Below are 15510 nucleotides of genomic sequence, written 5' to 3' on the forward strand. Positions count from 1 at the left end.
TTGAGGTCCAATCGATCAGAGCTTCTCCAATCATCTCTGACATCACTCACAGGCGGGCTCTAATGAAAGTTGTTTGCCCATTGGGTGAATGCTTATAGCAGCTGAGCTGCTTTGTTACCATGTCAGGAATCTCCACATGAACAGCTGCTTTACATCTATCAAATTCCATCTCTACACAAACCTATCCCATTCTGCCCTGGAACTTCCTAGACACCAGTTGGTTTGTTTAATATCACTGCATAAAAACAAAGACATTTTGACACTTCACACCCCATGTGGATAACATAAATGGGTGTTTGGCTTTCATTTAACTTACTGTATGGCTTCTAAAGCTGATCTCCAATAGGTTTATTATAGAGTGAGCACTGAAAAAAAAATTTAGGCCTTCGTTTCAGTTTAAAATATCCAGAGGCTTTTCCTCAATGTTGTTTTGCTGGAAATGTTTGGAGGGAGGAAGAAGCAGATCCTGGGGTGCTTAGATTAATTCTCTCATCCTGTCATTATCTCATTACAAAGGCTTAGTGCCATTTATGCAAAAGCACTTACATCCGGAGGGTGTTCTAGGACCTTTACCCCCATCTATTCATGCCAGCAAAGAATTTTCGACGTCAGCCGCATGGGAGTCCTGGACGGTTACTAGCTACCTGCTGAACTCCCGGCTGGTTCCAGATTAGAGTAAACCTTTCATAACATGGCAGCTCAGTGCAGCGGCAGGAACTCAGGGATGCGCAGAGTTGATTTTATCCCACCGCGGGCCTCTGGTGTAAAAAAAATGAAATCACAAGCCATCACATCGATAACGCCCCGGCGCCGGTGAGACGCCCTCTGGGAGGCGCCGGAGCAGAAGCCCCAGTGTGTGTGTGGCGCAGGTGTTTTGGCCCCAACTAAATGGCTGACATTTTCAATGCTCTCCGGGTGAATTCAGGCAGGGCCTCAGACTGATGTAAATCATCAGCTGTGGCAGGCTGAAGCTAAGGGGCCTGTTAACCTTTGGGTTGGAGTCGAGAGGCGTGTGCACGTGCATGTGCACGTGTGTGCGCGTGTGTCCGTACACGGGGGGATGAAGCTCTAGTTGGGAAAGACAAACCTGTCTCCAAAATTTTATTATTTCACTAATTCTCGCCCTGCAGACGGTCCCCATCCGTAACGAAGTTTGAATAAGTTAAGTAACATTACACAAACACACCCACACATCTGTTGGGTAACCACGGTTACACCTCTACACGTGTCCTTTCAAGTCTGCAGGCACCTGCTGCTGCAGCCTAGGTGTGTGAACGCCCTGCCATGGCGAGTTGATCCTCTGAGGACAGAAGACAGGAGGAAGCCAGCCTTCATCATATATTAAACACACCTTCTGTTAGCTTCCAGTACACATTCTGCACAAAACACCTGCTCCGTCACCTGCCAGTTGCACCGGCTGGCGCAGCCTGAATCCGGAAAAACAAAAATTGGCAACTAAGAGCAATCTGGTCTGAACTTACAAAAAAAATAAAAAATTGTGCCAGGTGGAAGAAAAACATGTGGTCTCTCTGTGCTGAGATAGATATACGCAGAACTCCAAAGTATTGGGACCCTGACACTTTTTTTTTGCTCTATATTCCAGCACTTTGAATTTGAACTATTGCAGTGGACATATGGTCCAAGTGAATACAGTGCACCCAGGATTAGGTCTTCCAGGACCACTATTGTACACTGTTCAGCATTCCATTAATCCTGACTAGTCTCCCAGGACCTGCAGCAGAGAAGCATCCCCACTGCATGATGCTCCCACCATGATCCTTCACTGAAGGGAAGGAATTAGCCAGGTGATGAGTGGTACCTTGTTTTCACCAGATGCAGTGTTTGGCATTCAGGCCTCAATTTGGGTCCAATCCGACCAGAGAATAGTTTTCTTAATCGCATCTTGAGTCTTCACTCAAGATCTCATATGCCTTCTACTCTGGAGTGGCTTACTTCTAGCTACAAAGGCCTGATTGCTGGAGTGCTGCTCTGCAGAAATACACCAAACCTCTGTTAGAGGGGCCATTGGGTTTGTGGTCACATCCCTGAACCAGGCCCTTCTTGCCATGTTACTTGCCCAGACAGTCAGCTCTAGGAAGAGTCTTGGTGGTTCCAAACTGCTTACACTTCTCAATGACGGATCCCACGGTACTCCTGGAAACTTTCAATACTACAATTTTTCAATAACCTAGCACAGAAATATGCCTCAACAAATTCTCTCTCAGAGAACTACAGAGAGTTGCATGGACATTTTGCTTTGACATGGATTGTGAAGTCAGGGACCTTGACAGGTGTGTGCCTGATATACCCAATTGAGTTTACCACAGGTGGACTTTAATCAAGATCTAGAGACATTAAGAATAAACACAGGATGAATTTGAGCTCAATTTAGAACGTCATGGCAAAGGATCAGAATACTCACTCTAAGTGAGTACATAAAAAAATTAAGATACATTGTTTTAACTTAGTCATTACAGGCTAAAATGTGTAGCTTGATGGCAAAATTAGTAAGTCTATAACAAAACAAAATGTGGAGAAAGTAAAAGGGTTTGAATACTTCCTGAAGGCACAGTATACCATGTTTTAATGAGTCTGACCGGATGTCCAAACACATTTTAGGATTCTCTTCTCACTATACTATGTGTGTGTGTGTGTGTGTGTGTGTGTGTGTGGGAGAAAGATGTCGAGTGTGTGTATATATACACACACACAGACACACATCCATTTACTATCTCACTATGCCTCTCAGGGGAGGAGCAGAACTTCCAGAAGTTCAATACCCAATCACCCAGCTGGACTCTTGCCTTGTTAATCATTCATGACATGCATGCCCTCAACACTCCAGCCACCCCCAGTTGGGTCACACACGCTTAGAGCTACAGTGAAAGCCCTGTCCAATCAAAACCTGTATTCGGATGTTCATTGTGAAAAACAAAGAGCATATGTTCTTGTCTAACCCTCTGAGACTCTGCATTGAGAACTCATGTGAGAACTCAAACTAGACATCTAAAACAACCAAAAAAAATTGACAATGAAAGTGCGTTTTTAATCAAGCGTGCGGTTGTGTCTTGTCAGTTTTAAAGCCAGGTAAGGTAGTAACGAGTTATCCACATGTAGGTATCATCCTTCATTCCAACGAAAACGTGTCCTGACAATTACAGCTAGAGCAGGTCTGTACCTGCCAGCCGGTATTTATCGTCAGCGCCTTAATAATAATGACACTCAAATAACAGGCCTGTTTTACCTGGCAATAGGACCTATACCTAGCAGCATTGCAGGCTTCTACGCTCCATCACTTTGTTCATTGAAAGACCATAACGAACTGCAAGCCCAGCTAAGAGAGACTCACCGCAATGTGGTCAACAAAAACGAGTAGACTCACATTAGTGCTGCACAATGAAGCGTTGTTTATCTCTCTCAGACCAGACAGAGAGCGAAGGAAATTGCTTTGAAGCTAATGCCCTGTTCCAATTCATCAAGAGTCAGGGGATTAGACAGGTCATTATCAAAAAGCTTACAATATTAGAGGTTTACAGGGGGGGGGGGGATTATACATGCTCCCAATAAACACCTCAATGCCATTATTGTGACCACAGCACATCATTCATATGCAGCGCGTGGCAACAGGTGCCGGTGCATGGTAACTATGACGAAGGAACAGAGCAGGGGAACGGCATCCCTTCACAATAAAGGCTTGCTTGGTAAAAAAAAAAAAAAAAGCCACAGCGGGATCCCAGATCTGAGGACCTTGAACATGTGACATGGAGAGGTGGCACCAAGTCGTTCCCCAGAGATTACGACTGGCGGGGTGGTAGGGCATGCAGCTTTGATCAGCGCCGGTGAATCCACAAAAATCCTGTGCTCTCTCTCTCTCCATGCAGTCTTCCAATTACTAGCCTGATACAGGCTAATGAATCCAGAGCGAGTTCAAAGAGCTCTTCTTTCCTATTGCTATGGTTTGGGCTTAGAGAAATCCGTCACAGCTCTGCGTACTCAATTAAGATTGTGGCAGGTTGGGTCAGCATTACCGCTGTTCACGGTCTGATGCAAGTTCCTGCAGAAAAAAAGGAAACAGGTATATACTCACCCTAATCCATTCACCAGAAAACACCCAGCGGAGCTGTCGTCATGTCAACCGCCACAGGCTTCCCTGGTCTGGCTGATAGTCTTCCTCACCGGCCTGGTCTTCACCACCTGCCACACATAAATTACACATTCTATCATCATCAAAAATACCGACCGATCAGGGTGAATTCAGTAAACTGTGGCCTAGAACTACACAGGATTTAAGTAACATATGATCCCATACGGACTCGGGCCATCATGTTGGGTCCATTACCAGACATATCTGGAAGTTTCAGAAATAGTCAGATGACTCTAAAAGCATAGTAGCCTCAGTGACAGCCAAGACAACAACAACGCCTGTCCAACTAAAGAGCTTGTGTCACCTAGCTTGACTTGGGCCGGCAGCGCGGGCCGGGACCATTTTGGTCTAGGATCATTTCCGGAGGTTGCCAGACCAAGACAATGTTTTCATCAACGTATGTCATGATTACATCGGGAGATCAGACCAGTTCCGGGCAAACATGACCACAAAGAGATAAAATGAGTCTGTGGGAAAAAGGAGTCTTACAGTACCCTGCTGATAGGGATCAAAGGCGGCGATGAAGCTGAGATGAGCGCTTAAAAGAAACTGCACTGATTACATCTCTATACACTATCAACTGAGGCCAAAGAGAAATTCTTGCTTTTCTATTGAGCTTTGGCGTTGTAGAGAAAAAGTAAAATAAAAAACTAATCCGACAAAATCACATACTTGCAGAGAACAAAGGTCCATGGCATGAAAGCTTAACATGAAAGACAGTAAAAGACAAAAACTATGCTCAAGTTAATTGGCATTTATATAATAATCCCTACATTATTGAAGCTCCCCATTCTCTTCCATTTAAAGACCCGTTCATCATCACTACTTGTCTATATGATACAAGGCAACCCAATACAAGGCAATTTCTGGATGTAATTTCTAACTAAGGTATGGCAATGGGAGTGGAATTTCCTGCAATAGTACACACTTCTCCATTGAAGTTTTTTGTCCCAAGGCCCCACGGGAGCCGTTTCACTCAGAAGTTAACCCACCATTGGACATATGTAACATTTGGGCTTGCTCTGCCATACTCCCGGAGAACCAACATGCTTAACCAGGCAGATGCTTAAAAATCTGCATTTAAAACTGTGCAGGTTGTGCATATTTACAGCATGGACGAAATGCTCTCTGCACTGCGGAAAAAAGCCATTAGCTGTTGTTTTTCCTCACAGAATTGTTGTCCAATCTGCATTGACGGCATGTCTGAACAAAACTCTCCTGCATAAGACACTGTAACCGGTGAGAATGTCATGCAAAACGCACTGGTAAATAGAGCAACTCCACCAGGGTTTGTCCGTTCCTTGTATTCATCACTTAGTTGCAGACCAAAACGGAGTGCAACAATCTTTAAAGTGCTCTTAATTTCTTCCTTTCCCCTCCGTCAAATGACTGAACTGATCAATTGGCTTAGCTGGTCATTTAAGCTACCATTTCTTGGTCCCACACAGAACATTGAGCATGAAATGAGAGAATAAACAGGTGCAGACAACAAAGATTTAAAAACAATATGGCGAACAAATACTCAACTAAAGACCTCAGGCACGAAAAACATAGAAGAGAAAGAACAGACAGGCGTACAACAGCGCAATGTATTCAATACAACCTTCGTTTTAGTTTAAATGTTGCTTTGTCTGAGCAGGTTCGGGATGCCTTATCTCACAACAACGTTCTGTAAGCAACACATTGTTCATCCACTGACATCACCACAATGCTGCCAAACATCACTCAACTAAATTTGTGCAATAAAACCGGAATGTCAACCGGAGTAGAGCCATTAGTTGAATTAATGGGGTTACAATTAGCTGTTCAGGTGAAAAAACGTGTTGAAAAACATTAAGTGGTTATAGTTGGAACCAAGCAACCGTAAACATGTCGTTCCCAACAAATGTTGTCCCGTCATGTTATCTTCGCAGGTTCGTACATTTAGTTCCCAACACTGTTTGCCTAGGCAAACATATATTACCAAAAATGTTTTTGTACAAGGACATAGACAGCACATCTTATGTACAATACATAATGCACTTGTTAACCATAAGAAAATCTTCTGTTTCCTTTTATTTGAACTGTAGCTACTTAAACACAACTTTGCTGTTGGGGTGTTATTTTGAAAGTCGTCCACCAGGTGGCGTGGGCTAGGAATGCAAATGTGCATGACTGGCGTAGAGTAGACGACTTTCACTCTTTTGCTTGTGGAATGAATATACAAATGTCTGGTTACAGAAGTACGAGTTTCTAAAATGTGTTCAAACTTACAAGCTTGTCAAATATTGCTTGCAAGCACATACCCAAATGTTTTTAGGTAGCACATACACCTCACAGATTTGAGCATCAGAACCAGATGACCACGGCCTTCAATATACAACAATTATTTCTGTGAGTGCACACACTGAGTTTTGACATGCTTGATATTATGATTAGAATTATTTGTAAAACAATCCCAGCAAGTGATATAGAAATCATCCCAAAACCAAAGCCTGTACAGTTTGGTAAACAACATTAAAGGCACTATTTGCATAATCAAACATGGTAATAAACATGTTGTGATTAACATAACATTACAAATAAGCTATAACATAGGGGTAATGTTATTTGGACCAGCTTTGATCCTCATTTGGAAGTTCCCAAATCAATTAGATATACATATTCTTTTGTACTGAAGTTAGTGCTATGGTTTGAGTCTGATCATTAAGCTAGTATAGATAATTCTAATAGCATGTTTCAAAACTACTGCAGGGATTGGCAGGGTGAATGCTTAATGTTGGCCTGTTTGTAGAAAAATGTATCAAACAATAACATAATGCACTTTTCCCCATTTGTTTGTGGTTTAAAAACGTATTTGTTTTAAATTTAACTAGAATTAAGTTACATTTAGTTTTAGTTTAATCAAAATATTTCACCCAAAAGCACCTTTTCAGTCCCAAGTCTTGGGACGGAAGCAAAATGGATTTCCACAATACTTTTCAACCATGGCTAAATTATATTCTTACATCAATAGCAATTTACTTACAGACTCTGAGTGGCCCATAAATGACAGAGGAAACAAATCTAACATTTGTAATTGTGACCATGATGAATTTCCAGGCGTCCTTTAACTGCGTGGTCATTAATGCACAGCCAATTCATCACGAGCCATGTGTAGAAAGTGACAGGGATACTTCACCCTGCAATTCGTCTCACCCCTATAACTTCCCTTCAGCTCTGGTGTTAAGGACTGTTAAATTAAAGACGGTCTTAAATCATAAAGCGAAGAGAGACGATCAATGTTTTATCAAATGGGCTGATCGACAAAGTGCTTAAATCATGTATTAGAAAGTTTATAACAGCTAGTAACACATCGGCACTCTTGGAGCCTATTTGGTGGCACATGGTGGAGAGGGCGTTTGAGGAACAAATTATGTTTAAGCCAACAAAAAGACAGGGTGGAGCAGGAAGGTTGATGTTTGACTGACGCCAAGCGGCCTGGGAGGATTTGTTACCCAAAATGCCACTGCTCAGTGACGTTGGCTTGAAGGACTGCAAAAATATCCTGGTTGTGAAAGTTCCCCACATTGTAATATTTGATTGCATTTGATATAGTGCTATTGATCAATTCCATGGACCAGAGCAAGTACTAGCACACCAAAGAGGTTACGAAAGACTCATAAATTATATGCAACAAAGTCTGCAGTCCTGGTAGTGCTTTGGTGCTTGCCAAGATACACTCAAAATCCTAATAACATTTCCCACGGATTTAGCATTGGTTTAATAAACAACCAACACCGGTCTTTGTAATTCAACTTAGTATTTCAAAAGGTGTTTAGGAACAATGAGTTACAAACAAAGTGTGTTCATATGTTAAGTTGAGAAGTTGCTGCTCCTCATCTGGGAACTACAGATATACTACACAACCCTAACTCTGGAGTCTAGTAAAAGGTTATTGCATGGCAAAATATTGATTGTAAGTTGTGTTATATGGGGTATGAAGGGACCAATTCCTGTTCTAAATCAGGTCATATGGTAAACTGAGCTATAAATTCATTGGTTCCATTTTTGGTAGCTATCAAGAGGATAACATTAGGGCTGGGCGATAAAACAATTCTAATTTATCATGAAATTACAAATAAGATAATATTATTAGTAATATGATTACTCAGGTTTTCATTAAGTTTTGTCAATTTTCCTTTGTAAATATTTACAAACTGACTTCTGAATAAATGTGCAAAAAAGTCCAAAAACCTGTTTTGCACGGTCATTATAAGTTGTGTGTAGATTGATGAGAAAAAAATCTATTTAATCTACTTCAGAAAAAAGGCTGTGACATAAAATGTGTAATAAGTGAAAGGGTTAAATTAGTTCCCGAAGGTAGAGTCTGGTTGATCATACTGAAGCACAGATGCACCGTGCACAACATGACCAATCATTAAGAGTCAGCCCACCTTGCAACAGGGAACCTGGAAACCCGGTTACAGACTCCAGAGGAGGAGCGCTAGTCTTTCATGTGGCTATGACAACAGACTGAACCATACACACATGCACAGTTGTTAGCAAAATCCGTCAAATGGGGCATTTTGTCTTTGTTAATACTAGTGAGCACAACATATACAACATGGTACTTCATTTTATTCATGAAGAGGGCCAGTAGATAGTAATACTTTTGAATTCCGAAAATAATTTGGCAGGGGAAATGGTGAAATCAGCATTCCACAACAATATGGAAATCGCTACTTGGCTAGACGGCAGTAATAGTGGCAACAACAAAAAAAAAGCAAGGTGATTGATGACGTAGAGGAAAGTAAAAATAGACAGCCAGTGGCTGTGGTCCTCATCTCCCATGTTGTGAGCAGAAAACGGATGTTTGTGGTGCGTCACTTTTTTCACAACCCCTCAAGGTGGCGCTGTCATTTGGGATGACTCCCTAGTCTCTCCCAGAGGACTGACCATCTGGATGCAGCAGGGCTTTGACGGGGCCCAGCCGAAGTCCTTTTTTCTTATTAAACAGAGTGAATTACAGGGGAAATTAGTGTTTGGGGCCTTGCTAAAGGGCACATCAGCATATTTTCAGTTGTCAAGTCAGGGATCTGAACCTGCTTTTTAGATACTAGGCCAACACTAAGCGCAAGGCTACCTGCGTAGTGTATCGACATGGCAGCTCAGGAATGCACAAATCGGGGCTGTTGCCTTTGAAGCTTCAGTGACTGGAGGTTCATGAAGCTTCTGTGCAGATCACGTTTTGGCGTGTATTTATTCACCATGCTCCCACTGCTCTACTCTTGGAGAACAGGTTACTCTGCCGAACGTTGCATCAGAGCAGGTGGCGTTAACAGACATTCGCATTGCCTACCTGTTTATTTTGTCCAGTGGCGCTCTGTTAAGTTTCAATATAATATTACGTTATGTTCTGTGGAATCCTGTGATCATTGTGGTCAGGCAAATACTGATTCTACTGTTAATTACCATATTATACAAGCGCCATTCACCAGAGAAGTCTGAGAATGTTCGAGACTAACAACATGTACAAAATGTATTCCCAAGACGCTTAAAGACTTGCAAAGCTCTGGATCTCTTGGCCAGACTACTTTGTAGATAGTGGGGTGGGATTGGCTCATCACTTCGAAGATCCTTGCCCTAAGTAGAAAGTGACTGCATGTAGATTCTGTACACTACTCATTCCCTGGCATGTTGACATGAGTGGGCATTCGTCAGGACTTTCTCCCCAGGTGGATGGAGGTCGAGGCAATGGATGGACATCTGCTCCGCAGTCATAACACCGTCATGGTCTCTGGGGATCAATGGCCAGCTAATCATTAACCCATTCAACCGTGGATGTTATTAGTGGCAGGCATCATTGGCCATCTGCGATCCAGAGTAGCATCCAGGAAAATGGCGTTGGCGAACCAGTGAAGAGACAAACAGAGATATTTGCTTTCAACCGCCATGAACAGCGCCTGCACTCCAAAAAACTCAGATGTGCATCCAGACACACAGCCAGCTCCAGTCTGATTCAGAACATTAGATCCCCGAGTGGGTTGAGCTGAAAATGAATAGAGAAGCTTCTTTGAGACGCAGAATTAAAAACAAGCGTCAGTTGGCTCTTCAGTGACAGGAGTCCAACAAATATTCTGAAGGACTGACAACTCTTGGGTGTCGCATAATTTCACACATACCCCACTGCCAGTGATTTGGCTGTCATTTTCACAGAAACGCAAACACGAGGGAAAACTGAGAACCGGTACAGCACGGAGACAAATCTATAACTGCTGCACAATCTTGAAAGAGGAGGAGGTTGGGTGTCGGTACCATGAAGCTGAAGAATGAGCTGAAACCAGAGTACCTTGATCAGAGTAATAGAAGGTGTATAAACACTGAAGGCACGTGTCTGTATACTAGGTCAACACTGCTGTATGTGGGAAATCTCACAAGCTGGTTCAATGAAGTACTTCAAAAGGAAAGGCAACCAAGCTGAATTCCAAATAAGCATGGAGCGCTGGAATGCTAACCGTGTGTAGGCCCTGCTGCACAACACTCAATCTGGCAACTGATAAAGACAGAAAAGAAAAGTACCTTCTTTTCAGTCTAATTTCCATTCTGCATAAAATATTGCAGGTTAAATAATAGATGCACACTTGAAAGGGGAAATGGAATCTCATTCCTGATTTATAACACTGTCAGAAATGCTGCTCGTAAAATGATACGTTCCGAGAACATCTAAAAGCAGACCAGAGAGACAAACACAGTCAACACTGCAAAGTAATATTTAGCCTAAAATATGCAAAGAGAAATCATACCTGTGTAAACACCAACATCATTGAGACATGAGTGTCCAATTTCATTTGTAAACTTCAACACGGTTTCTATTTCTATCACAACGAACGAGACTTCTTTACAGTCTCTGGGTGTGTCAGGCCCACATAAAAAAAAATAAACCCTTCTTTTTCTAGCCCTGCCTGATGAGGAATAACTGGGCCACTAATTCAGCTACCCTTCAGATGTGCCTTTTAAAACGACACCCTCTAAATCATGCTCCAACCCTCCCCACCATCAAATCTCCACAGGAGGTACTCTTCACAGTGGATTACTGAACAGAGGGTTTCAGTGGCCCCACATCGCATGTAGATGGGTCGTGGCTGTCAACAAGCCTTCAGAAATATAGTTAGTAAGATCGGACAGGTTTTCAACCGGGCTTTGCATACATTTTGCTCCGGCACTCTACCCAGAAAATGTGTCTATGCCCCAGCCCCGTCTCGGCGGATTACAGCCTGATCAGGCAGCTGGTCGCTTTCACTACTCCTCCATATCCCATCCTGTCTCTGTGGGCCTTTCCCTGCGAGGTACAGACAGCTAACTTCCTGTTCCTGTCAAGCAGTCCTGGTGGCAGAATCACAAGTCACTTGTCTATTTCTGACACAAACCAACTGTGATGACGAGGGGTAGAGTGTAGGGATCCTTCATCGTCTCCGTTTACTCCCCCCCCACCCCCAAAAAAAAAAGAAAAGAGTTACATCCTGCTAACGTTGGGGCAAAGAGCCAGATTATTGAGAAGTTTGGGGACGAGGCCATAAAAACAAAAAGGCTCCGGGGGGGCTGTGAAAGGCTGGGAGTGCTGAGCAACAGGGGAGCCCAGACTGCAGCTTTGCTGTAATCACTGTTCAGGCTGGGCTCACTGGCTCCAAGTAAACAAACAGTCGAGAATCCAAGCAGGGCAGGACGCAGCAGTGCCTTGCAGAGATCAAACTACTCAGAATTTGAGTTTTCGGCAGAGGTGCAGAAATAGCCTCAAAGCTTCCCAGGCGCTGGTTCTAACAAGCCTCGGCATCACATCCTAGATGGACACGGCAAACTTAACTCGGAACGTAAAAACACAAGTACACATCATAAACGGTACAGACGTAAACACACAAACAACCCGGCCAAACGAGAGGCGTGGCTCACCCCTCCACTCCACGGTTGGCAAAAGCTCACATCGCTAAACAAAGATTCACAACAAGTCTGGTCATCAGTGTCAACTAAATGGGACCCTCCAGACTGAGTAAGGGGAAATTTTTTTGAATAGACACCCCTCCTTGTGCCCATAGATAAAGGGGAGACGCTACTAAAGACAAAGAGACCGGAGAACAATGACGCGAGCGCTTGTAGGACGTTGGAGGACAAACTGTTTGAGGAGAGCGACAGAGCACTGTAGAAGTATTGTGACCCCTGTGTTAGGTCTGAGAGATGGCTGGGCACAGCATTGTCTGCATAAAGACAAGACTAACATCCTCAGCACCTTGTTGGTTTTCTGAAAAGGCCACCAACTACTTCAGAATATTAAACAGCTAAGCTAGTGGAAATCAAAAAGATTTGAAAGAGTGGGGGGGGATTCAAAAAGCTTTGACGATATCGCTCAATCTCTGTAAGCTGGGACAGAGTTTAGCTTTCAATCCCCTGTGCGTTCTAACTATTGCTACCTCATTTCCTACATCAAACATATAGGCAAAGAACATTGCTTTTTAATACCACTGGCCAATTGGTGAATAAAAATTGAAAACGCAACACGTTAAGTCAAAGACTTGTTTCATCACCTGATATAAATCAGAAGAACAAAAGGCCTATGGCTCTCAAAAGCTGTGCACTAATATTTTTACAAATGTTTTGCATTTCTCCTTTGCCACAATAATATATCCAGTTGACAGGCATATCAGGAAATGTTGCGTATTGCAATTAAATGTTTGTATATTGTACCATGACCACCAGAAGCTGTTGATCACCAGAGGCTAGAAATTCATACCTGCAGTTATAATTAAATGTATTTAATAAAGCCCTTTTTACATCAGCAGTTGTCAAAGTGTGTTTACAGACACCCTGGCTGAAAGCACAAAGTGCAAGCAACATCAAGACTTGATGCACAGTAACTGAGGAAATCTTAGGAAGAAACCTAGAGACGACCAGTAGGTCAGTGAGTACAGCTGAGCCGTGTCCAGTCAGATTCCGGAACAATCCAGAGCAGCTGCACAATCAGGTTTCAGGTTGTGGCTGATGTAGTGCCCGTGTCATCACGGTCATCCATCCCTTCCTCACGTGACGCTGTCGTTGTGAAGTTTACGCCTATCAATCCTCTCATGCTGCCGCTGCTCAACTTCACTGAAGACATTTGTCATCGGCAGATATGAAAGAATAGAACGTTTTTCTTGTCTCTTGGGCTCCAGACATATAAACACATTCTATTTTTATATTACATTAGGTTAGCCAGATATCTTCCAGAGCTTAGAGCTGGCAAGATCTAACATTACACAGAATAGTTGAATAGTCCTAATAATGTATTAAGGTATAATGTTTTAATATTTTCTAAAGTAAATATGACAAACCAACAACAACAACAAAAATATTCTACATGATTGTTTTCTGTGATAAATATTGTTGTGGGTCCCTCATCTTGGTTGCCACCCATCGCACCGACCGAAGCTCCACCTCTGTCTGTAAGGCTGGCTGATGACAGAGGGTAAAGGTGGGGAAAAGGGCTTTCCAAAGATAGAGGAGTAGGATTTGCTTATCTCATGCTGCAATATGCACATTATATTATTCCTCATCAAAGGCTCGGCTTTTCAATATCAAGATTTATGATCCCGAGACTGAAAGACAGACTGGAAGAGCAAGGAAAAAGTGGGACACCAGGAGGTGAATCAGGACATTCATCATTCTATTTCCATAGAACCGAAACACGCTGCCTGACATTGATCTCCACTATGTGCCTAGAATGGAATATTCAGGGATGTCTCCCTGACAGTTACATCCTTCTACAGCCCTTCAACTACAGCTTTGCATGTTAGGGCTAATATCATTCACATACTGCACATGCATGCCAAATACCACAGACGGCCAATTCAGTGGCATCCACAGTCCTTTATTACATTCCTAACAAGATGCACCGCCCAACTCGACAGCATTCATATAACTGGAAAAATCCAGCTGAAATATTAACAGCAATTGCAAAAATGGCCTACACTAATTGAGATTCTTTGGGTTCTTAGCCACGACTGCAGCCCTGAATATGATGCTTGCCTTACCATTTTCAATCAAAAACAATCCCGGAATCAAAAAAGGCAGAAACAAATATGGGCTTTTTCCTTTTTTGCCAAGCTTGCACCTGCAACACTGACGAAAGAAAGCGAGACGGCAATCTTTTCAATGGATGGAAACGGGAGATGCTGGCCTGTGAGGAGGAGGAGGGCAGAGAGATGCATGTTGGTTGTCTGGGCGTGGGAGAAAGGGCTGTTTCACTCTGCACTCTCTGGGAGAACGCGAAGGTCAGTGGCCTAATAAAATGATTAGATCAACAGAGGTCTAGGCAGCAGAGCAGACTTTAAACAGATTTTAGAACTTGGTTTCCGTTCTGCGATGGCCTAAGCAAACACTGATTCAATACCACAAGCTCACTTGAATAATTGAGTTGCTCGTAAGATACGTTAGAATCCGTGGAACTAGTTTGTATAACTAGTCCTTCTCACAAAGCATCTAATAGGTTACTTTCAGAGGAACTCGAAAAATGGGAAACGGTGGGCTGTCAGATTTACAAAAACATTGTGTGGTTTGAATCCATGTGAGTGAGAATCAATAAAGCTAATTCACAAGCACACTGTAAACCATGGGGCATTTTTTACTCAAATATTTCTAGTAAAGTTGGAGTTTCTATTAAGTTGAACTAAAAGTTAGCAACATTTTACTCATGACATAGTGTGTGACACTGACATTTACAAAATATAAAATAATGAAAAAAAAAAAAAACGTGCATACAAACGCATATAGAGAAGAAGTCATCCAATCACGTTGTACCTTTTTTGCAGCCGCTACTGAAATTATTGCTCCAATAAAATAAAAATGCCATCATGCTTTGAAAACTAAGCCGGGATCCTTTGAATGGCCAATGCATACTGGGAAAGTACACAGTAGGTGTGGCTTAGTAAATTACACAATTTAAGCTAATGCAATTCAAAACACATTGGAACACATTGGATTTAACTGTTTGAATAAGAGCTACAGAACAATTTTACGTAACTGTACATCATAATACATTTAAGTAATATAATAAAAAACAAATATTAAATAGTTCAATATAGTATAAAATAATTCTTCACTCAGTTATCATAAAATAATATAATAATCATATTTGGCGGAATTGGTGTACAGGTGCTGGTCATAAAATTTGAATATCATCAAAAAGTTGATTTATTTCAGTAATTCCATTCAAAAAGTGGAACTTGTATAATGTATACAATCATTCCACACAGACTGATATATTTCAAGTGTTTATTTCTTTTAATTTTGATGATTTTAAAACGGACAACTAATGAAAACCCCAAATTCAGTATCTCAAAATTTGAATACTGTGAAAAGGTTCAATATTGAAGACACCT

At 42.2% G+C, this 15510-nt stretch overlaps 1 protein-coding gene across 1 annotated transcript in view; it reads right to left on the reverse strand.

Moving 5' to 3' along the window:
- Positions 1 to 15510, reverse strand: part of LOC105013975 (D-glucuronyl C5-epimerase B) — a 51795-nt gene that overhangs the window by 15834 nt on the left and 20451 nt on the right. Inside the window, exon 2 of the mRNA XM_010875886.4 lies at positions 4088 to 4194. The gene's annotated coding sequence lies outside the window, so the exon portion shown is untranslated. The remainder of the gene's footprint in view (positions 1 to 4087; positions 4195 to 15510) is intronic.

This window comes from Esox lucius, chromosome 2, assembly GCF_011004845.1.
Source record: "Esox lucius isolate fEsoLuc1 chromosome 2, fEsoLuc1.pri, whole genome shotgun sequence".
Taxonomy (NCBI): Eukaryota; Metazoa; Chordata; class Actinopteri; order Esociformes; family Esocidae; genus Esox; species Esox lucius.